The 23,278-nt window shown below is 43.8% G+C and overlaps 1 protein-coding gene across 3 annotated transcripts in view; it reads left to right on the top strand.

Moving 5' to 3' along the window:
- Positions 1-7,694: 7,694 nt before the first annotated feature.
- Positions 7,695-23,278, top strand: part of NCK2 (NCK adaptor protein 2) — a 73,081-nt gene continuing 57,497 nt past the window's right edge. For 2 of the 3 annotated variants that reach the window (XM_019805066.2, XM_011231145.3), the window contains exon 1: positions 10,065-10,249. The gene's annotated coding sequence lies outside the window, so the exon portion shown is untranslated. Of the gene's footprint in view, positions 7,798-10,064; positions 10,250-23,278 lie in introns of those variants that run through there. The other variant, XM_034658923.1, reaches the window with a different exon arrangement.

Raw genomic sequence — 23,278 nt, 5'->3', positions numbered from 1 at the left:
TTTTCACGCTCTCGTCTGGTTTCAGCTTTGGAACTGCTTACACAGCTAATCTGGCATTTGTGATTATTTCCACTTCGAGCTCACCAGGAGGCTCTTTGGGGATATTCAGACAGAAATGACTTAATTGGATTTCAGCCCACACACAGTATTTGAATGGCTTTATGGATGGCATTAATTGGGTGGCTGCCACAGGAAGTCATATATATGTATATATTTGAGCTCTAGAATTTCAAAGTACTCTGATTCGTTCCCTCTCATTGGTTCATTGCTAATTTATTTAACAAATGAAAAACTCCAGAAAAATGAATTTATAACAGTAAAATTAAGGAATATGGTTTGTAAGTAGAAGAACCCTCTTTAGTTTTGGCATAGTTAGGTTATTATCTGTATTTAAGGCTCCATGTTGACACTCATGGGCTGGCTCAAGGACGGTTGTATAAGGGATTCAGGGTCTCTTGGATTGAAATTTGGGAGGAGAGGATTCTGGGCCAGATGGCACTGAATGCTGTAGGGTATTGGACAATTGCAGCAGATCTTACAAATATAATTAAAGAAGTGAAAGTTTATTGGATGATAAATGTCTGTTATTATCATTTTATCGAGCGCCTGCCATGTGGCCAAGCCATATGGACCTCAGCATGTGGAGGTCCTTTCCTGGAGGCTCTTCCTGTCGAGATAGCCTTTAAATAGGGGAGTTTATGATTATAAAAGAGTGATTTCTGCAGGAATGTCTTCCATTCCTATAGAATGTCTCCAAACAGGGAACTGTTTGAGTTCATTTCTGAACAGTGAGTTGGATTTAGCTGGACAGTGGCTTTGGGAAGCTGGAGCAATAAAGCTATCCCAGTATGGGGGAAGAAATAGTAGACATAAAGTCACAGAATTGTGAAAGCATCTGGCATTTGGGAAAAAATGTGGCTGAAACACACTTTGACCATTTTAGGAATATTTAAAAGTAGCTAAGGGTACTTTCAGAACACAATATTATTAAAATTCCTGTTCATTTGGAATAATCATAAATTTGTTCTCTATAAGTTAAACTTTATAACTCTTAGCCCCTTTTTTTTTGATGGCAAAACTTAACTTACTCAACTTCCTTTTCATTACATATTTTATGGAATTTTGTAGAGTAATTTAGGGGGTACTATAATATCTATATAAGCATCCCCCCTACTTTAAAGAGGGGAAAACAAATCAAGGTTATTCAGTATTCGTTAGAAGTAAAATAGGATAGTGTGCAGTGAGCTGTTTTTCCCGGTTTCTTAGAAGCAGACTCATTCTGTGGGAGGCTTCTCAGTTACCAGTAATAGACAAAATTCGAACAACCAACCAACCTTCCCACAAAGTCTTTCTCCAGAACTTAATGGTTCTGTATGCTTCCAGGGACTTCTCAGGTGCCAAAGGTCATGGACTGTTTGCAGTCCTTTTGAACTCAGTACCTTCATCTAGTAGCTGTAAAACTCACGTCCACCCCACGTTGAGAGTCTTGGTTTCTTGAAAGGCCAACAATGTGATCTAGAACAAAGATGGGGTCTGAGTAAACACCAAATCTGCGTCAGTACATGCGGTTCACTCAGTGGGGATACGGCGATTCAGTCGTAAGTTAATTAGAACCCGGGCCCTGATCTGAACAGCTCTCTCTGGATGTTTCCATCCCGTGATGCCCATGCGTGTCAGCTGCAGGACTGGCAGATTTAGCGTGCTCTCCAAAATTAATGTGTGGTGCTAAAACCACACCGAGATGTTGAATTTGAAGGGCAGGGGAGATGAAGGATTTGAGGTTTCTGATTTGATTAATTCTGGGCTTAGATTTATATAAAACAATTGAAGTGTTCCTTGTAGAAAAAAAAGGACTCTTGTTTTGGGTAAGTACAGGGGAAGCATTCTCAGTAGGGTAGTTTGGGGGCATGGATGCTGCCTTTCTGGGTTTGCGTAAGAATGTCCATCAGTGAAACCAGGCCACCTTGAGCCACTGCTCAGGGCTCGTCGGCCTCACCAATGGTTATTTTTTTAAAACCATTTTCCTAAAAACCAGAAGAACATCATTCAATGCTTAGACTATTTGATAACTTTGCGTCTTAAATATTATTTACCTATTCCCAGTTGAAGAAGTAGAGCGGGACCTTTTCTTTCTGAAGGGCTCAGAAGTGGAGAAACGCCATGCCCTTGATCCCTCCCAGGCAGGATCACGCTTGAAAATGGGACCAGCGGAAAGGACGGAAGCAGAGAAGTACGCTGATAACAATCAGCACCTCCAATTGGTTTTGTCATTTACTGAATCATTGATTAATTGTGGTGTTCTCTGGTACCAAGTACGGGGTCAGCGCTGGGTCCCTGCCCTTGAGAAAGTCTTCTCCCATCGGCTGAGTCCTTTGCTAACTGCCCAGTCACTGGAAGTGCCGGGGTGGAGGAAGATGTACAACAGCGTCAGGGAGATGAAATTTACAACGCCCAGAATGCTGCGTATTCTGCAGGACAAATGACTCTGTTTCTTTAACACGTCATCCTTCAAATAAAATAGATTTAAAGTGACTTAAAAGACATGCAAGACATTGTAATTTACGGACATTTTTTAGATCCGGATTCAAATAAATCAGCTATAAAAAGACATTTACGAGAAAACTGGGAGAATGGGAACACTAAATATGAAGTTTATATTAAGGAATTAATGATTATTTTCGGTGTAATAATGGAGTTGTACTGTGGTATACACTGAAGTGCATACAGATAAAATAATTTTTCTATGGGATTTGCTCTAAAGTCACCTAGTCAGAGTTGGGGCCAGGTGATTGGCCTAGGTCCATAAATGTCGAGGTGGAGTGCTAAGGTGGCTGGGGAGCTATACCCTGTTATTTCTGTAAATGGTTAAATATCTACATCAAAGTACAAAGTACAGTGGCAGTGGTACAGTATGGTGAATGCTGCCGTAGGACTTTGCACTGACGAGGGAAGGCGAGGCTCGGGAGCGTGTTCCCAAAGGTGGCAGTATTTAAACTGGGTTTTAAAGAAAGTACAAAAAACTGGAGAATCTGTTCCTTCTGTGCCCAGGAGGAAAGAGGCAGGGAGATGCTCTGTGATTTTATGGTGGATTTGTTACTGACTGGTTCCTTTCATTCATTCATTCCTGCATTCATTTAGGACATATTTTTCAGGCTCCTGTTGTGTGTGTTGTATGTGGTGAGAATTTATGGGCTAACCATCCGTGAAGGAAGTGGTATATTGGTTTGCCAGGGCTTCCATGACAAAATACCACAGACTGGGTGGCTTAAATAACAGAACTTGATTTTCTCAGTTCTGGAGGCTGGAAGTCCAAGAGCGAGGCGTTGGCTGGTGTGGTTTCTCCTGAGGCTTATCCCTTGTCTTGTAGATGGCCGCCATCTTGCTGCCTCCTTGCATGGCTGTCCCTCTGTGCTTGTGCATCTCTAGTGTCTCTTCCTCTTCCTCTAAGTTATAATCCAGTTATATTGGATTAGCACGAGTCTCCATTTAACCTAGTGACCTCACTAAAGATCTTGTCTCCAAATATGGTTACATTCTGAGATACTGGGGGGTTAGGTCTTCAGCATATGAATTTTGGGGGACAAAATTCAGACCCAGAGGAAGAGTGTTTGACTCTGGAGACATCTAGGAACTCTTCCCGTAGGAGGGGCCTTGCACAGCCTCTTCAAAGAGGGTATGATTTCACCCCTCCACTGAGCACTGGGGGCAGGGCGGGGAGGGAGCCAAGAGTTTGCAGGGAGTTCCCAAAGATGAGGTGAAGGTCTGGGAGAGGGCTTTGCAGACCAAGACAGTGAGCAGCTATTTTAGCAGAGGAGATCCGAAATGGCAGAACCAGGAATAGAGAGGAGGGCTGCTGTGTGAGGGCTTGTTAAGTGCTGGGTGGGGGATGCATTAGAGGGAGGGGAAAGAGCATGCCCTAGGGCGACCAGACCAGGCTTCTCCCCAGAAGCCCAGGCAGTGAAGAGAAATGGGGAAGAGGATGGAGTTTTATCTAATAGTTTAATGTCCTCATCACCAGAGTAAGATGTAGTTCTAAAAATGTTACAGAAAAGAATACAGTTAAAAAGTAAAATCATACTCCTCACCCCAGTTTCCACCCTACCAAGAGCCTGTGCTTGGCCTTGCCTGCTTTTTAAGATTCTATTTTAAAAAAATGTGAGCGAGTGTGTGTGTGTTCACAGGAGAGATGGAAGGAGGACCGGGGAGGGGGGTGGAGGGAAAGAGGATTTGCTCATCCCTATCCCTTTTGTTGACTTTGGCCTTTCTTGGAGTTTCCCTCATTCTTCCAGTCGTTTATCCCCAAAAGGTAAGGGATATGAACTTCAGCAAAATAATCAAAATAATTCTTACACATATTCGGAGTTAAATCTTTTGGATCACCTAACACACCTGAACTATCTCAGATAAGATTTCCGAGTCTGTCTCCTTCTTTCCTTCCTTCCTTCCTTCCTTCCTTCCTTCCTTCCTTCCTTCCTTCCTTCCTTCCTGTTCTGTCTTTTTAGATAAAAGAGGGGTTTGCACAAGTTTTATTCAGTAGTACATTTTAGTGTTTAAACTTTATTTTTGTTAGTATGCTTTTTATTGGTACTGTAACTACCTGGGCAACAACTAAACCCTGTATCATAAAGAATGCTAGTGAGTCTTCTAAAAATGTCACAGCCATACATTATCCCGTTGCGCTTCGCTCATATCGTGTTTTTTAGAAACTGAAGGTTCGTGGCCACCCTCGGTTGCGCAACCCTATTTTCCAACAGCATTTGCTCGCTTCGTGTCTTTATGTCACAGTTTGGTAAGGTTTGCTGTATTTCCAACTTTTGTATATTATCGCATTTGTTATGGTGATCTGTGACCAGTGGTTATGACTCACTGGGAGCTCACGGGACAGCTAGCATTTTTTAGCAGTAAAGTATTTTTTAATTAAGGCACATACATTGTTTCGTTTTGTTTTTTTTAGACCTAATGTTATTGCGCACTTAATAGACTGCATTCTAGCATAAACATAACTTTAAATGCACTGGAAAGCCGAAACATTCATGACTTGCTTTTTGCAATATTCACTTTATTGCAGTGGTCTGAATACTGAGCGCAGTATCTCCAAGGTATGCCCCTATATGTAATTAGATTGTCTAGTTGTTGCATTGAGATGTGTAGCAAGACTTTTTATGCTGATTCTGAAAACTGATTTGGACTAGTGGGAAGATCTTGGGAGTAACACCTTATCAGAACTTTTGGAGAATGGAATATTGTTATATTGAAGATGCTACCATCAAATGCATAAACAAAAACCTTTATAAACCATTGGAAATGGCATTACTAATCACATTCCTATCTGTTAGAATTTTTCAGCAGCGGACTGTAACATTTAAATTCGTATTAAGATTTTCATTAGGACTTTTTTGTCATGGTATTTTATAGATAAGCTTTAATAATTTTTTGGGTACCACATCATCAATTTTTGATAATTCTTAAATCCATTTGCATGTCAAAACTGCAGGATTGGGGCTGAGGGGCCCTGGTCATGGAGGAAGAGACAACCAGCGTCATAATGGGCATTGGGCTATCTGAGCCAGGCCTGGAACCCTCATTCTCCTGACCTGTGGTCTCTTGCCACTTTCTCTGACCTCTTTATATGTGGTTGACCCCACTGCCTGCAGTTTTGTTCTTTTTCTCGGTCCCGGAAGGCAGAAATTTCTGTTATTTTAGAACACAGAAACCTGAGTGAAAATCTGACCATGTACCCTCCTCCCCAGACACCCGCCTTAGTCACATGTGATGCCTCTTGGAAGCTGTCGAGTTAGAAATTAGTACTTTTTTTGTTTCCATTTTCATTAACCAACTTCTAATCAACAGAATCAACTGAGAACCAGTTTTATCATTTAGCACTGATATAAATCTAGCCCAGTGCCCAGAAACTTGGTATCTGTCCTGCTGAGGACTGCTTTATCTTGAGGAAACATGCTAATTTCATGGGACTTTTTGAGATTTTGGGAACTGGCTCATGGCCTTCGGGACCCTGTGGGCCCTGACGGGGAGCCACCGTGCACGGGGGAAGAAACCAGGCTTGAGTTTTAGCCAAGCCATCCAAGGAGACTTTTGTGAAGCTTTGTTCCGTGTCTGAAACGAGCACTTTCCTGCCGGAATAAAGTTTTCCACCAAGTGGTTTGGTAGGAATGAAATCTAGCTCGTTCTGCCTGACGTCAACAAGACAGCCCGGCCCCACGTTATTCTGGGCAGGCGGTGACCGTCCATATTCGTTCTGAGCTGGACGTCCCTTAGGCCACCGTGGGGCCCACAGGCTCTGGAGAGGGGTCTCCCGTGAGGGGGGTGAGGAAGGAACAAAAGGATGAGACAAGGCTGTGGCATTCATGAGCCCAGAGGCCTAGGATAGTCCTGTGATCCCCCCCCACTTTTAAATAAAAGAAAAAAGATAATTGCTTTCTGCACTGTCTGCAGACGAGGGGTCTGGAGGGTTCTCTTGGTGTGTTTGGCACGTGTGAGCTTTGGTCATGCTGCACACCTGAGGGCCTGCGAGTCTTGAGGCTGTGTCGTCCTCCACCCAGTCAGGTGGTGGTTTCCAACAAGTCCGTGGGGGCTGCGTTGACATCTCGGAGAAGCAGTTCCTTTGAAAATAAAGCGGTACGTACATTGGTGGGCTGGCTTCTTTGCCGCGGCGTTGTGCTGGCCCGACCCGCTCTGCGATGCTGAAGCCGGCCTCCGGGGTAGCAGATGCTGGGACAGAGGGCAACGGCAGACAGCCTGGGCCTGCTCTCCAGTCTCCACCCCCTGTGAGTGGCGATCGTTTTTGTGAAGAGCGAGCGGGGCTGGGCTTTGAAATCACACGGGGGAGGCTCGGATTCGGGCTGGGGGGCGTCTGGGGGTCTAGTTCCTGCGCTGGATGATAAGATTTATGATAAGATTTATCTCGCAGGGTCGCTGTGCGGGTGGAGTACCAGCCGTGTCTCACTGGGACCAGTACAAACCCTTCCCCTCCCTGCCTGTTACGTTTCGGAGTGTTTCTGTGAGTCAGGGAGGCCAGGCGGCATCACCCGAGCGCTCGGTCTGAGGCTTTGGGAGATTCGAGGTGGCCGGGAGCACTGGCCATCTGTAAGGCAGGTAGAGCCGTCGTGCCCGGCACACAGCCGTCAGCAGAACCGGGCACATACCCTCTTATTTACCCTTAGTGACTCCTCCCGAGTGAAGTGCATTCATGTGGACATCACCACTGGACCTCCGTGCAGGTGTGAAGGAAACTGCCTGGGACCACCGAGAAGACGTGTCTGGTGCTGAAGCAGGCACTGGAAGTTTAAATGAGACTAAGAGAGCCCCTCGCGGGCATCTTGGTGCCAGGCTCGGGGCCCAGGACCGGCAGTGCTCCCGGACATGCAGACCGAGGCACGGAGGCACGCACGCCCAGAGCTTGCCCTTACAGCAGAAGCAGGTGCTGCAGTCCGCTGCCCCCACCCCAAAAGACCGGGGAGAAACCCCAAGTTGTGGCACGGGTTTTTCAAAACATAGCTGAAAAAAAGAAGACGTCAGTGTTACAGAGAATCCAGACCATCCTGTGGATTTCACAATGATAAAATTTTGTGTTATTAGGGGTCCAAAATAATGCAGGGAGGGAGATATATTTTGTATTAGTGTTAATTCCTTTAGTCCTACCTCTTCCTCTTCTGTTTCTAAAGGGAGATGAGCAGGGAGCTAGTGGAGAAATATTTTCAAAGGAAAACATCGACCCGTTTCATAGAGTCCCGTCTGCCTGAAGCCCGCTGTGTAGACCATCCTTGAGTGAATTCTTGGGTGAGAGCCTTCTGCACTTCAACTGACCGTGTACCTGGTAGCGTTTGCAGTCTGAGGTGGTTTTTGCACAAGAGTGTCTGCTTTCCTGATGGGTTTAGATCTTTGTACTTAAGATCTGACTTGAAATACTTGGCCTTAACAGAGGTTTTGAATATGCTGGTAACCCCACCACGTTAAACATAGGCCGTCGGCAGGCCACATTGAAACCCAGGTCCACACAAGTTTTGATCTCTCTGTTTATTTTCATTTGAGGTGTATGTCGAGTGCATGGACAGTTTGTCTATGAAATGCTTTTCTCCAAGAATACGCATTGTCATGCTTGAATCCCAGATGGCCACGGGCACCTTTAAATGAACTTGACATGATGTCACTTTGATTGGAGCTCCTTCTTTTGTTCAAATCCCGCTCTGTTCCGTCTGGCTTTTCTCCCTTGCCCGCGACACTGAGCATTGGACGACTGGGCTTCCAGATGCAGCCCGTTGTTCTTTCGCTCTGGGCTGGTGAATAAGTTGGCTGTGGCGCCAGGCTTGCCGTGGCAGTGGTGGGTCTAGAACTTTGGAGGCCTGCGTGCCTCACTGAAGCCTGTTAAGGAAAACCCTTCACCTTCTCGAGAAAGTGACCTCATGTGAAAAAGTGGGTGTTTATAGCTATCGTGGAAGATTATCATGAAAACTTAAAAATCTGGCTGGTGAGAGCGTGGTGCATCCAGAGGGAGGCCCGTATATGCAGACAGGTCTGCTAGCTGCCCAGACACCCCCTCACAATTGCCTGGGCGATCCGACTCCAGGCAAATTCACTTTTCAATTAAAGCTGTAAAAATCCAGCTTATACCCCTGAAAATACTAATGTGGAGGTGGCATTTGTGGGCATGGCTGTGTTTAGCTGGTGGCTTTCTTCAGTAAGCGCAGTAAAGTGAAATAGAGCACTTGGTCTATTTCTGGAAACCCTGTCATTTTATTGTAAACATGCAGCAGAGGGAAGGGTGCAATTGTCCGGGTGCACATTTACTGTCTTGCCCCAATCTAGTATTCCTGTTGTGTTTGAGCATCACCTTTGCCCTGTATTAAATCGTGTAATTTTTAAAAGTCATGCAGCCTTTGGGGCTCCTGCGTGGCTCAGTTGGTTAGGCATCAGACTTTTGGTTTTGGCTCAGGTCTGGATCTCAGGGTTGAGAGATCGAGCCCCATGTTGGGCTCCACACTCAGCTCAGAGTCTGCTTGAGACTTTCTCTCTCTCCCCCTCCTCCATCCCCTCTTTCTTGCTTTCAAACAAATAAATAAATCTTGGGAATAAAAAGTCATGCAGCCTTTAAAATAATGCTAGAGAGTGCACAAAGAAGAATTAATTTTTTAATCAAAATTTATGAACTTGCTGTATAACATTTTTATGAAAGTCCTACTTGAATTATCTTTTTCTATTTGACTAAAATAGAATTTGATTTTTCTATGGGGTATTTAACGTTTTGGGTCATAATCATGCCAGGGATGAATTAATTGATCTTCTCTGAGTGAACTGTCAGGACAGATCCCCTCTGGCTTTGAAATGTAATTAAAAATGTCAGTGAACTCTCCCGGAGGTCCACAGAGCTTCGGGGACCCCTCAACAATGCCGGCAAGGACTGAAAATAGCCACCCAAGTACAGAGAACATAAGGCAGCAGCAAACTCTCCAGGAGCAGGAGGGAGAGGCTGCCGGTCACCTCTGTCAGGCTTCTCTTGTCTCAACTTCCTTGTGGTTTCAGAATATTATTCTCGGATTTCCTGCAGGGGTATTTTTAGCAGAAGGCTGTGGGTCCAGTAGGGGGCCCCTCTCAATAAATGGCCAGTGCAGGAGCCCTCCAAAAGAGGAGGGAGTCTCTGAATGTAAATATCCATGCTCTCTGCAACCCTTCTCCCTTAATTAGGCTCTCAGACTTGCTTCCTTTCCATTTGGCACACCTTTCTTTTGTTTTTGTCAGGCTTTGAAGGGTGTGGGGAGGAGTTGTTGGGAGGAGGCTGGAAGAATCCTGGGAGCAGAGGTGCCTTGTGGCGGCCACCTGTCCCCACCTTCCCCATCTCTTCCCTCCACAGAGGTACCTGACTGCCTCAGAGCTGGGAACGGGGAGCTGAGGGTAGAGGAGGACGATTTTGTTTGGGGAGAGGTCAGTAGGTACAAAGCAACTTGTTTCTGGGGTGTATTAAAAATACTGGTTTCAGGCGAATAAATAATCTTGCAGTTACTTGCAAGCAGGCAGTCCTAATTTATGGGGTTTTTTCTTTTTCCTTTTAGATTTCCTATGTTCCTTTTATGCAAGTGATGGCCCAGATCATAATTCTCTCCTGAGATTTGGGTTGGATTCGAGAATTTGGAGAACTCCTGCAGCTTTGTAACTTCGGGCGTGTGACCAGCTGAGAACTTCACCGTTTGAGGAGTTCTGCATTTTGCCGGTCATCTCTTGTAACTGAGAGCCAAAGGTAAGCCTGCAGTGCCCTGCTTAAGGCAAATGCGGGAAGTTGGTGCTTTTGCCTCAAGTGCTCGATTGGCCGAGTATGTTTTACGTGAGTTAAACGGCAGTAAGTGGGCCGATGTGTTGAGCCACATCAGGTTGAAGTTCTCAAAGGCTCTGGTTCAAAAATTAGATTGCTGTTCTTGCATCAGCACATGATGGCATGGAGTAGCTAGGAGGCAGAATGGTGGGTGTCCCCCACTTGTAAAATGCCCTGGGGCCCCAGTTCTGCAGCCCAGCAGGTGGTCTTGAGCTGGGCCTTCTCTGTGCTGCGGTGGGAGCGCGCGAGAGAAACACGAATCGCCTTTAGGCTACTTTTAGTCTCATCAAGTTCCTTCTGACTTTGGTCTGGGAAGATAAGTTTACATGAAAACGTGCAAACAGATAAAGGATTCTGGGGAATGTTGTGCTTGTTTGTATGAGAAATCTGCGTCACTTGTGTTAAAACTGTACCTGTAATACAGCATGTGGGCTCGGAGATCCAGGGGTCCTGTAGTGACAGGTACTGGACAAAGACATGTGTCTGTATAACAGACTTCTCAGCCCTAAAAAATCGTTTGGGACATTTGATTTAAATAATCTGGTGGTCTGTCTCTGGCCTGCTTTATGAAAAGGTACAATTTCATCTCCAGTAGGAAGAGCACCCAGTTCGTTAGCTTTCCTTCAGACCCTTATTTTGCCTGTATTATTCACAAATTGTTTTAAACTATTCTTGCATCTATAACTTTGGACAGTAAAATCTCTTGGTGTGATATCTATAAGTTTATTAGTTTAATATAATTAGAATTGTCTTTCATTTGGTCTGAAACTACTACTAAACTTTTTGTGAGTGGGCTTTTTTTTCCCTTGACCACCTTTTTTTTTTTTTTTCTTTTTTGGCGGCTTCTTAATTTCACTTATGTTCCTTATTGATGTGTGGTAACCAGAACAGCAGAAATAATATGTAGTATTTCATAAGGGTAAGATTAAGTGTCTGGATGTCTTCACCTTATTATCTTTTATGGTTTCATCTGGAGGAAATGACACGTCTCATTTATTTAGAGTGTTGTGATTTCCAGATCTAGGTCCTGGTTTGGAATCAAGCTTGGAGGTCATATTGTGCAGCCTGATTCTATGTCCTCCTTCCTTCCTCCCACTGTGCTCAAAGTTATTCTGACCCTGATCCCTGGACCTGTCTCTTCCTAGCCTGACACCCCATCATGCGTTGATGGGGCACTCCCAAGTTTCTCTTGCAGACCTGATAAAAGATAAACACCATTGGGGTGTTAGACGTCCAGTCCTAGGAGATTTCCATTACACAGGAAAGCTCTTATCCGTCGCAAATCAATTTTTTTTAATAGTCATTGAAGTGGAACCTTTTAAGACTTAGTCTTTTCTAAATGCAGTCACGTATTTCATGGCAACAAGCGAAAAATTAGCACAAATTCTCAAATCTGATCGTCAGAATTCATCAGTAGTTCATCAGTATCAGCATCTGACACTTAATGATATTAACACACTTTATCATTTTAGTTATTCTGAAAGTGTCTCTTTCAGAGAGAGGTAGGGAGGGAAGTAATGTGCTCACTCCTAGCCGTGTATTCTGCACGAGTGCCTGGCAGGTGTCAATGACTGTTGGGCAAATGGTTGATTCCTGGGTACAGTTAGGTAGAGAATCAATCATAACCATGAAAAGATACTTATAAAAATATCCATACCCATATTATTTTAAAGAATTAATTTTTGTAAGCTCATGACATCTATGGCCAAAATCCTGTAACTTCTTAAAAATTACTTTTGTGGTTTAGATAAATGTCCAGTGGGAAAATCATTAGATGTATCCATCCAAATAATAAATATTGTGAGTACCAATTGGATTCTAGGCTATTTTTCTTACAGTGTTTTAGCAGCTACAAAAATAGGTGAAATAAGCTCTAGACAGCGTTTCTCTTGCCCTTCTGGGATGGGGGCAGGACCCTGACCGCTCTGGTTGATGTTCTCATAGGGGGCCCCTGGTGCCCAAGGCAGAGTGAAGTGTCCCTCGGAGAGGAGTCTGGAAAAGCCACGGGAAGCTGTTTGGAGTGAGTTTTGGACAGTGAGGGCACGTGTGTGCAGAGGCATAGCGGGTCCCCTTGGCAAGGACAGGCGAGGCGGATTCTCTGGGTAATGGCTCTTAGAGTCATTGAAGCGATGATGAGTGGGGGCCCAGCATACTCTCTGGTCAGTGGTCTTTCAGGTGACTCTATCGAAGGGCATATTTTGGAAAGAAATGAAAGCTGCGCTAGCCTGGTAAAGTGGTAAGTGGGATGTCAGCCTCGGATGCATTTCCCAGTTATTGGGACTCAAAGTTTGCCCTGTCCCAGCTGAGACCTGCACGAGGGCTGGGCTGAGGGGAGCAGTTTGAGGAAAGTGGAGCGTCCCAACTGCGCCCCAGAGGGACCTGAGTGGAGTCCTGAGCCCCTCTTTCCAGGTGGTACACTTCCCTGCCCTGTGTTCCTGTCTTCCCTGGAGCCTCCCCTGCTTTGAGGTTGTAGAGCAGTCTTGGGAACTTTAGCCCTCACCCTGCCTGCTGTGGGGAGTGGGGAGCATGGGAGAAGCATGGTGGCAACGCCCGTCCTTTTACACTGGCGCTGTTAATGAATGTATAGCCTGCACTTAATTCTTCCCGTGTATCAGTGAAAATGGACTCTAGTTCACTGTCACTGGAGGCTGGCTGGTGTTTCCTGGGGATGGAAGATATGAAGGGCCTTGTACACTATGCTGAAGATTTCTTATCTTTTGAAAAACTGTTTGGAGACATTTTCAGGACAGAAGCCCAAGGGGTAGAAGGATGTTGGTGCTACGGGGGAGGAAAGACCATGGCTTAGGTGATAAGACTCATGAGCAAAGGGAAGGAAAGGAGGCACGGATTCCACCACCTGTCAGTTGCTGATTTAAATATCGGAGAGCAAATGTCAGCAGTGATCCTGTCCACGTCGTTTCCTTCTTTCTCTTTTTAAGCTTCGTGGAGGCATGATTGACAAAATTGTAAGGTACCGAAAGTGTGCGTTGTGGTGATTGGATACACCACATACACCGTGGAAGAATCCTGGCCATAGAGTTAATTAACACGTTCCTCACCTCACATATTTATCTTCCTGTGTGTGTGAGCATTTATATTTCCTCCTCTTAACAAATTTCAATTAAATAATACAGTGTTATCAACCGTAGTCACTGTGTTATACATGAGATCCTCGGGCCTTATTCATCTTACAGCTGAAAGTTGTACCCTTTTATCAACCTCTGCCTGTTTCCTCCACCTTAAGCTCCTGGCAACCACTTTGCTACTTTGTTTCTACAAGTTGGACTTTTTTTTTTTTTTTTTAAGATTCCACATAAGAGTGATACCACGCAGTATTTGTCTTTCTCTGTCTGGCTTACTTTACTTAACGTAATGCCTCGAGGTCCATCTATGTTGTCAAGAATGGCAGGATCTCCTTTTTCTCACAGCTGAGTAACATTCTGTTGTATGTATATACCACTTCTTAATCCATTCATCCCTGCACGGACACTTAGGGTGTTCCCATATCTCGGCTATTGTGAATAATGTCAACATGGGGGTGCAGATATCTCTTCGAGATCCCATTTTCATTTCTTTTGGGTATATTCCTAGAAGTGGAATGGTCAGATCATCTGGTAGTTCTGTTTTTAATTTTTTGAGAACCCTCTGTACTGTTTTGTTTTTCTTTTCTTTTTTTTTTTTTTTAAAGATTTTTATTTATGTATTTGACACAGACAGGCAGCGAGAGAGGGAACACAAGCAGGGGGAGTGGGAGAGGAAGAAGCAGGCTCCTAGCGGAGAAGCCTGATGTGGGGCTCGATCCCAGAACGCTGGGATCACGCCCTGAGCCGAAGGCAGATGCTTAAGGACTGTGCCACCCAGGCACCCCCCTCTGTACTGTTTTCAGTTGTACCTTCACAACTCACCTTTCCATCAAGAGTGAGAAAGTGCTCCCTTTTTTCCACATACTTGCCAATACTTGTTACCACTTGTATTTTTGCTAATAGCCATTCTAACAGGTGTGAGGTGATACCTCGTTGTGGTTTTGATTTGCGTGTCCCCAATGATTAGTGATGTTGAGCGTCTTTTCATGTACTACCTGTTGGCATTTGGATGCCTTCTTTGGAAAAGTGTTCAGATCCTCTGCCCATTTTTTGTTTGTGTTTTTGCTATTGAGTTGTATGAGTTCTTTGTCTATTTTGGATATTAGCCCTTTATCAGATATGTGGTTTGTAAATATTTTCCTCCATTGCATAGGTTTCTTTTCACTCTGTTGATGGTTTCCTTTGCTGTTCAGAAGCTTTTGAGTTTGATGTCATCCCACTTGTTTATTTTTGCTTTTGTTGCCTTTGCTTCTGGTGTCAAATCCAAAAACTTGTTGCCAAGACCAATGTCAAGGAGCTTACTGCCTGTATTTTCTTTTGGGAGTTTTATGGTTTCAGGTCTTACATTTAAGTCTTTAATCCATTTTGAGTTAATTATATCTATGGTGTAAGCTAATGGTCCAGTTTCATTCTTTTGCATGTCCGGTTTTCCCAACACCGTTGCTTAAAGAGACTATTCTTTCCCCGTTGTGTATTCTTAGCTCCTTTGTTGGGAATTAATTGACCATATATGTATGGGTTTATTTCTGGGCTCTTTGTTCTCTTCCATTGATCTGTGTGTCTCTTATTATGCCAACACTGTACTGTTTTGTTTATCATAGCTTTGTAATATATCTTGAAATCAAAAGTGCGATGCCTCTAGCTTTGGTTTGTTTCTTTTTCCTCAAACTTGCTTTGGCTATTTGGGATCTTTTATGGTTCCATGCAGATTTTTTTTTTAAGATTTTATTTATTTATTTGACAGAGAGAGCATGCGAGCTCACAAGTGGCGGGAAGGGGCAGAGGGAGAGGGAGAAGCAGACTCCTCACTGAGCAGGGAGCTTGCCTCGGGGCTCAATCCCAGGACCCTGGGATGACCTGATCCAAAGGCAGACACTTAACCAACTGAGCCATCCAGGCACCCCAGTTCCATACAAATTGTAAGATCATTCCATTTCTAATAAAAATGCCATTGGAATTTTGATAGGGATTGCATTGACTCTGAATGGCTTTGGGTTGTATGGACATTTTAACAATATTAATTCTTACAGCCCATGAGAATGGAGTATCTTTCCATTTATTTGTGTTTTCTTCAATTTCTTTCATCAATGTCTTCGCAGTTTTCAGTGTACAGATGTTTTGCCTCCTTGGTTAAATTTATTGCTAGGTATTTTATTCTTTTTGATGGGTTGTAAATGAAGTTGTTTTTAATTTCTCTTCCTGATAGTTCATTGTTAATGTACAGAAACACAGCTGATATTTGTATATTGATATTGTATCTTGCAACTTCCCTGAATTTGTTTATTTTGACAGTTGAGTCTTTATGGTTTTCTATATATAATATCATGTCCTCTGCAAATAGTGACAATTTTGCTTCTTCCTCTCTGATTTGGGTGCCTTTTGTTTCTTTTTCTTATCTAATTGCTCTGGCTAGGACTTCTAGTACTATGTTGAATAAAAGTGGCAAGAGTGGGCATTCTTGTCTTGTTCCTGATCTTTGAGGAAAAGCTATCAGCTTTTCACTGTTAGGTATGGTATAAGCTGTGGGCTTTATTATGTTGAGGTACATTTCCTCTATACCCAGTTTGTTGAGAGTTTTTATTAGTGGATATTGAATGTTTTCAAATGCTTTTTCTGCTTCTATTGAGATTATCATATTATTTTTATTCTTCGTTTTCTTAATATAGTACATCACAGTGATTTGCACATGTTGAATTATTCTTGCATCCCTGGAAGAAATTCCACTTGATCATGGTGTATGCTCTTTTAATATGCTGTTGAATTTGCTAGTATTTTGTAGAGGATTTTTTTATACTTGTCAGCGATTTTGGGCTGTAATTTTCTTTTCTTGTAATGTCCTTGTCTGGTTTTGGTTTTAGGGGTGATGCTGGCCTTGTAAAATGAGTTTAGAAGTGTTCTCTCCTCTTCTATTTTTCAGAAGAGTTTGAGAAGGATTGGTATTAATTCTTCTTTAAGTGTTTTATAGAACTCACTAATGACGCCATCTGGTCCTGGACTTCTGTTTGTTGGGAGGTTTTTGATTATCAGTTCGGTGTTCTTACTAATAATCTGTTTAGATTTTCCTATTTCTTTATAATTCAGTCTTGATAGGTTGTGTATTTCTAGGAATTTGTCTCTTTTTTAGGTTATTTAATTTGTTGGTGTGCAGTTCTTCTTGGTAAGTCTCTTATGATCCTTGTATTTCTGTGGTATCAGTTATAATGTCCCCTCTTCCATTTCTGATTTTATCTATTTGAGTTCTCTTTTTTTCTAGGTGAGTCTAGAAAAGGTTTATGTATTTTATCTTTTCAAAATACCAGCTTCTTAGTGCCATTGATCTTTTCTTTTGTCTTTTTAGTCTCTTTTTGTTTATTTCTACCCTGGTCTTTGTTATTTCCTTCCTTGTACTAACTTTGGGTTTCATTTGTTCTTCTTTTTATAGTTCCTTGAAGTGTAAAGTTATGTTATTTGGGGATCTTTGTGTTTTTTTTTTCTTAATGTAGGTTTTTATCACTATGAACTTAACCTTTTAGAACTGCTTTTGCTGCATCCCGAACTTTTGGTATATGGTATTTCCATTTTCATTTATCTCAAGATATTTTTTATTTCTCTTTTGATTTCTTCTTTCACCCATTGATTGTACAGTAGCATATTGTTTGGTCTTCACATCCTTTTGGATTTTTTAGTTTTTGTCTTGCAGTTGATTTCTAGTTCCATACCATTATAAGTCATAAAAGATGCTCGATGTGATTTCAGTCCTCTTAAATTTATTAAGACTTGTTTGTGGCCTAACAGATGATTTGTTCTTGAGAATGTTCTATATGCATTTGAGAAAAATATTTTGTTGATGTGAGGTGGAATCTGTTGTAAATATTAAGTCCATGTGTTCTAGCATGTATTTTACATACAAATTTCCTTATTGATTTTCTGTCTGGATGATCTAGTCACTGATTTAAGTGGGATATTAAAGCCCCCCACTATTACTATATTGCTCTGTATTTCTTCCTTTTCATCTGTTATATTTGCTTTATCTATTTAGGTGCTCCTGTGTTGGGTACATAAATATTTACAAATGTCATGTCTTATTGAATTGACCCCTTTATCATTATATAATCATATTTTCTGTCTCTTAATTACAGTTTTTGGCTGAAATTCTATTTTGTCTGGTAATAAGTTTAGCTACCCCTGTTTTTTTGTTTTTTTTTTGTTTTTTTGTGGGGTTTTTTTGATTTCCATTTGCATAGAATATCTTTTCATCCCTTTACTTTCAATCTGTGTATGTCCTTACATCTGAAAAATGTCCCTCATAGGAAGCACATAGTTGCGTCTTAGGTTTCTTATCCATTCAGCTGTCCCATCTTTCGATTGGAAAATTTTAGTCCATTTACATTTATTGTAATTATTGATAGTTATGCACTTACTGTTGTCATTTTGTTAATTGTTTTCTTGCTTTTTGTAATTCTTTTGCTTCTTTCTTCTCTTTGTCAATTTCTTTGTGATTTGATGATTTCCTCGAGTGGTATGCTTAGATTGCTTTCTCTTTTTTGTGTATCTATTAAAGGATTGTGCTTTGTGGTTACTATGAGGCTTATATAAAACATCTCCTAACAGCTTACTCTAAGCATCTGATAGCAAATCTGTATGCATTACACATTATTTTCCAGCCTACTACAGAAGCAGCAATGATTTGTTTATGCATGCATTGGGCAAGAGAAAATGAAAAGCCAACCGTATCTGTCACTCTTACATTCATAAAAATCCTATCCAGTAATAATTCTTTTAGTTAAAGGAAAATTTTTATTTCTTGTCTTTATAGCAGCCTTAATTTGTAGAGTAACACTTTTTCCTGAGTTTATATACCTAGTAAAGTTGCCTTAATTTTTCTCCTCACTTTTATCATATCGCCCAGTTGTTTTGTTTTGTTTTGTTTTGTTTTGTTTTGTTTGTATGTTAGAAACAACGAGACTGATGGTAACTCACTTGACTCCCACAGGGATTGTTTAGAAAGACCTTTTACATACAAGATCCATCTCTCAGTCATTAAGTTTTTAGGGCTATAGCTGATATTGGGAGGGAAGGTATCTAGAAGTAACTTACTGATTTATGCCAAAGTAGAAGGGACCATCCTGGCCCCCTTACTGCCACTCTCCCCTTCACCGGGACTCCTGAGGAATCTGGGTTAGGGACTCGGCAGCTGGACTAATTGGGTCTTCCTTAAGGGAGACTGGGTGTCTGGGGATAGCCCTAGCCTTTGATGTTCCAGTTTTTATAGCAGCTAGGTCTGTGATAATCTATTAAATAAATTGATTAAATAAATACCCAGTAAGTATTGACAACTGCTAAAAATATTGTAGTGTTGATTCTACCATGGTTAACCTGGTGGTGTAGTCAGTGAAGACACTTGCCTGGTACCTGGCACAGGGCTTGCCTCCTCTACTGTTAGCTCTAATCTGGAACACGGATCTCATTGCCTCCATTTTATAGGCAGAGACCCTAACCCTCAGGAGAGGTTAAGAGGATTGCCTGTGTCATAGGGTTGAACTTGCACACTAGCATTTTGATCAAGTCATGGTTTAGAAGCCCGTGTTCTTTCTCTTCCCCATGACCCTGACATAACCTGGCAATGACATAGTAACCACTTGTGGTCTGCACACTTACCTTGAACCAGGCACCACTTGACGCTCTGAGAGATTAAATAGCTTGGCCAGAGCTCAGCCCGCATAAGGACAGAGCAGGCGGTGCATCCCCATCTTCCTGACCCAAAGCCTTTCACTCTTATCAGACCATGAATTTTATTTATTTGCTTTATTTTTTCCCATAGAAAAGTCCCCGGCAACTAAGTATGGTTTGGAAGCAAGTCTTTTTTGGAAACTTAAGGAAGGGAGCAGGAAGAAAAGCTTTGGGAGGGACCGGAGGGATGGGCGACAGGAACCCAAGTCCCGTGGAGGGCCTTGGACCTCCTGAAGTCCCTGGGGGAGCTCAGCAGCTCAGGACCAAGCTGAAGCCAAGATGCAGGCCTTGGACGTCCCCTTGTGCTGTGCCCAGACAGCCTTCAGTGTCACCTTGTACTGGTGACTCCTAACTTACGAACGACCTTTGGAAGAAGTCATTTGTGGGAGCAAGAGGACCTCGTATACCTGCCATGTGCTGGGTCCTCCCTGTGAGTCCTTACACTTCCACGCACCTTTGTACAGAGTGAAGTTTCATAAAATTGCAATTTTTTTTAAATGTAGTCAATGATTTTCTGGTCATCATATTCTAGTGGTTGAAGTGATGGTCGAAGTTCAATCAAGCATTTTTCTTTTTGCCCTACCTACCGTGCCCTAGCAGTGTGGCTTCTTAGAAAGCTGGAAAAACCAGTTAAAAGCACAAAAAAGCAAGTCCTTGCTCCCCACATCCCTCCCCCCTTCTTTTCTCTCTGACAGATTGTAGAAGCTGAGTTCAGGGCATTTCTGCCATTTCCACTATTTTCTGAATTGTACCTTAACAGTTTACAAGGGAATTTTCATATAAACTTCCATAATTTCCTTTAAAACCAGGTGACGTGGCTCTTCCCTCTCTCCCCACACCACCACCATTTTGTAAAAGAAGGAAGTGAACCACGAGGTCACGGGTTAGAATTACTTGTACACACTCGATTGCACAGTGACCTAGCGGCACTGTTCCTTTAAGAGCCGCAGGACCGGGCATGTAGCTGTGACAGAACAAAATACTAAGAAACAGATCACACGGATCTTTGAATGAGAGCATTGCTGCAGTCGGGGTTCCAAAATTAGGAAAGTGTTTTTTTTCTTGACCTTCCGCCAGAAAAACAAAGAGTACATTCCCGCTATGTGCATGTGTCGCAGGGGAGGGCGATGGAGGCTTTTAGCAAATTACAGATCATCCATGACTCAGAATCCATTTACATCCCAAGAAACCTATCGTAAATTGAAAATATTATACTTAATAATATTTAAGTATCATGTAAATATAATATTTATATAATATAAATATAAAAAGGCATTTAATACACCTGTGGACGTCATCGTTCAGCCTAGCCTGTGTTAAACGTGCTTAGAATACTTACATTAGCCCACGGTTGGGCAGGATCATCTAACACAAAGCCTGTTTTCCCATAAAGTGTGGAATACCCCACGTGATTGATTGGATACTGTACTGAAACTGAAAACCAGGATCGGTCTCAGCGTACCGGTTGTTGGTCCTCATGACTGCATGGCTGGCCGGGGCTGTGGCCGCTGCCCAGAATCCTGAGAGGGGATTGGAGCGCAAATCACTAGCTGGGGAAAAGATCCAGATTCAAAATTCGAAGTACGGTTTCTACGGAATGCATGTCACTTTCATGCCATCATGAATTAGAAAAAACCCTAAGTTGAACCATTGGAAGTTGGGGACCATCTGTAGACCTGGACCAGGGAAATCCGTTGGAGGTGGTGGACGTGTTTATTGCCTCGTTTGTGGCGATGATACCAAGGTGTGTGCATAGGTCCAAAGTCATCAAATTGTACATATTAAATACATGTGACTTTTTTTTTTTATATTAAGTATCCCTCAGTAAAGTTGAAAAATAAATTGCTGTGTCAGTATGGGAATTCCTTTTGTGGACCTCCCTCCAGCGTATGCTGATCTGAAGGGGTGCACAGGAGCCCGCAGAGCTCTTTGCACAGGCAGCATGGCTAGTGGTCCTGGAACACTTCCGGGGCAGGGGACAAGGGGTGGTCCTGTGGACCTCTTAACTTCCACCTTCTCGTGTCACTGGTGTGCTTCACTGTAGAGAGCAAAAATGCAACCTGTGTTTTAGATTTCTGCCCATCAGAATGGTTTTTCCTGTTGACTTTCATGAGAACATTGGAAAAGTTTTCTTTGGAAACAGGACTTGCTCCAAGAAATTAAATAAAACTTTGTATGACTAAATCAGACCATAGAAGATCACAGTTTAAGGGGAAGGATTTTTGGTACTGTGTTATTGAGCAAGATAGTAACAGGAGCAAGTTTTGAGTGGAAACTAGGATCACCCAGGGCTTATTGAGGGGAGGGCAGCTGTGTCCACCTGCCAGGTCGGTGCCTGTGGGGGCCCACCCTGCATCTCACTGTGAAATGACATGTGTCTTCTCACCCACTCAGAGAGCCGGACCTGACCAACCATAACATTGACAAGTTCATTGGTTAGGTTTGAGCTGGACTGCTTTCTGGAAGAAGTAGGGGAGATCCTAATTTTGGAATCCATTGTGGGTTCCCTGCCCAGAGCCCTTGGCTCTCTGACCTTCCTGTGTGGAATGCTGTGCAGACCACAGTGTGGGCCGGCCATAGTCAGGAGTAGCCCAGGACCACCATGGGCCCCAGGCCAGACCCAAGCCCAGTGGGGGAAGCAGAATGCTTCGTGCTCAGGTGGGATGTTTCCACAGAAGGCTGCGTTTGGCTTGGACCACCGCTAACCCCTCCCCTGCCCTCGGTCCCCCCACCACTACACACTCATGGGGAAGGAGTGGGGAGCACAGCAGATCTGAGACCCCCTTCTCCAGACTTGTTTTATTTAGCAGTTTGGGGACTTGCAGCTTATGATCTTACCCAGAGGCTTTCTTGCAGATTCTGTGGTGCTTACAAAGACTACGAGAGACTTTCCACGCCAAGATCAGGGGAGCTGAGGAGAGCCATCGATCCCAGGAGCCTGAGACAGGAAGTCTTTCCTGTCAGCAGCCTGGGTCTGGTGGCCGCCTCTTTGTGGGAAAAGCTGTGTACCGGCCATCTTCAAATGACTGCGTCTTATCCTCCCCAAACTCCAGAGTGAGCAGTTTCGTTAAGCGTTGGTCGTCTTTTCTTGGTGGTTAGATTCCAAGCCTCTCTGACTTGTGCTTGAACAGAGGCGTCTGGAGAAAGTGGTGTGTGTGCGGGCATGGGGTTGAGGGACTGGCATCCGTTCAGTTGTGCTTTGCGCGGCTGTGTGTGAACATCTAGGCCTTGGTTTCTGGGCCAGTGACGTCGAGGGACCTGAGGAGTGCTCGGCTGTGATTTTGGAGTTCAGGGACGGTACGGTTTTGTACCACGGTCCTGGCCACCACACGCCACGGAATTCTACAGGAAAAGCGTTCACGGTGTGTGCGACACCGGAGGCCCCCCTCCCGTCCCAACTGGCAGCGAACATAGGGCTCATCTCCCAGTGGCCTCTCACCTCCAGGAGAGGGGACCAGGGTTCCCCCGAGCTGCAAGCTGTCCATGCTGCCGCCTGTTTTTGGCTGGGTGGACGAGACATAGAAAGGGCTGGTCACTTGAAAGGTGCTTGGGGACCAGAGGAGACGGGTGTGCCACGGCCTCTGCCTCACCGCTTTCTTTCCAGAAGCAAGCACACGGGCCTCAGGCAACTCTGAGTCAGTGCCTGCTGGCTGCCCAAGGGACCCACCAACCTGGAGGGGCCGATGGGCCTGGACATCTCCTGCTGCAAGCTCCCCAGGGACTCAGACGTGCCGACACAGGGGAGAATTGCTGGTGCGAGCGTTCTCCTCATCAGAACTCCTCCCAAACCTGCTTCCCCTCCTGGAGGCGCTTTCAAAAAACACAGAGCCCAGGCCCAGGTCCCAGCTCTGGGGATTTGATTTTGGGAAGCGTGGACTTTTTTGCTTTATTTTAAAGCTTCTCAGGTCTTTCTGATCAGCCGGTTTGGAAACTGCTCATGTGGGCCCTGGATTTTATTTTAGCCCTGGGGAGATAAAGGGGCTAGTTTGCGATTGAGAGCATAGGTAAGTCAAGAAAAGAGGGGTAAGAGGATGTCACAGTACAGTGTTCCTGTTTCCTACAGGAGCCTGACTTGCATTTGTGCCCGGCTCACACCCTCTGTGCTCTGGGCCACTTTGGAACATGCATTTTCCTCAGAGAGCCCCTGGGCTCAGGCTTGGCTCTA

The sequence above is a fragment of the Ailuropoda melanoleuca genome, chromosome 4 (assembly GCF_002007445.2).
Source record: "Ailuropoda melanoleuca isolate Jingjing chromosome 4, ASM200744v2, whole genome shotgun sequence".
Classification (NCBI taxonomy): domain Eukaryota; kingdom Metazoa; phylum Chordata; class Mammalia; order Carnivora; family Ursidae; genus Ailuropoda; species Ailuropoda melanoleuca.
The sequence above is the reverse complement of the archived record's forward strand: the minus strand, read 5'-3'. Positions and strand labels throughout refer to the sequence as shown.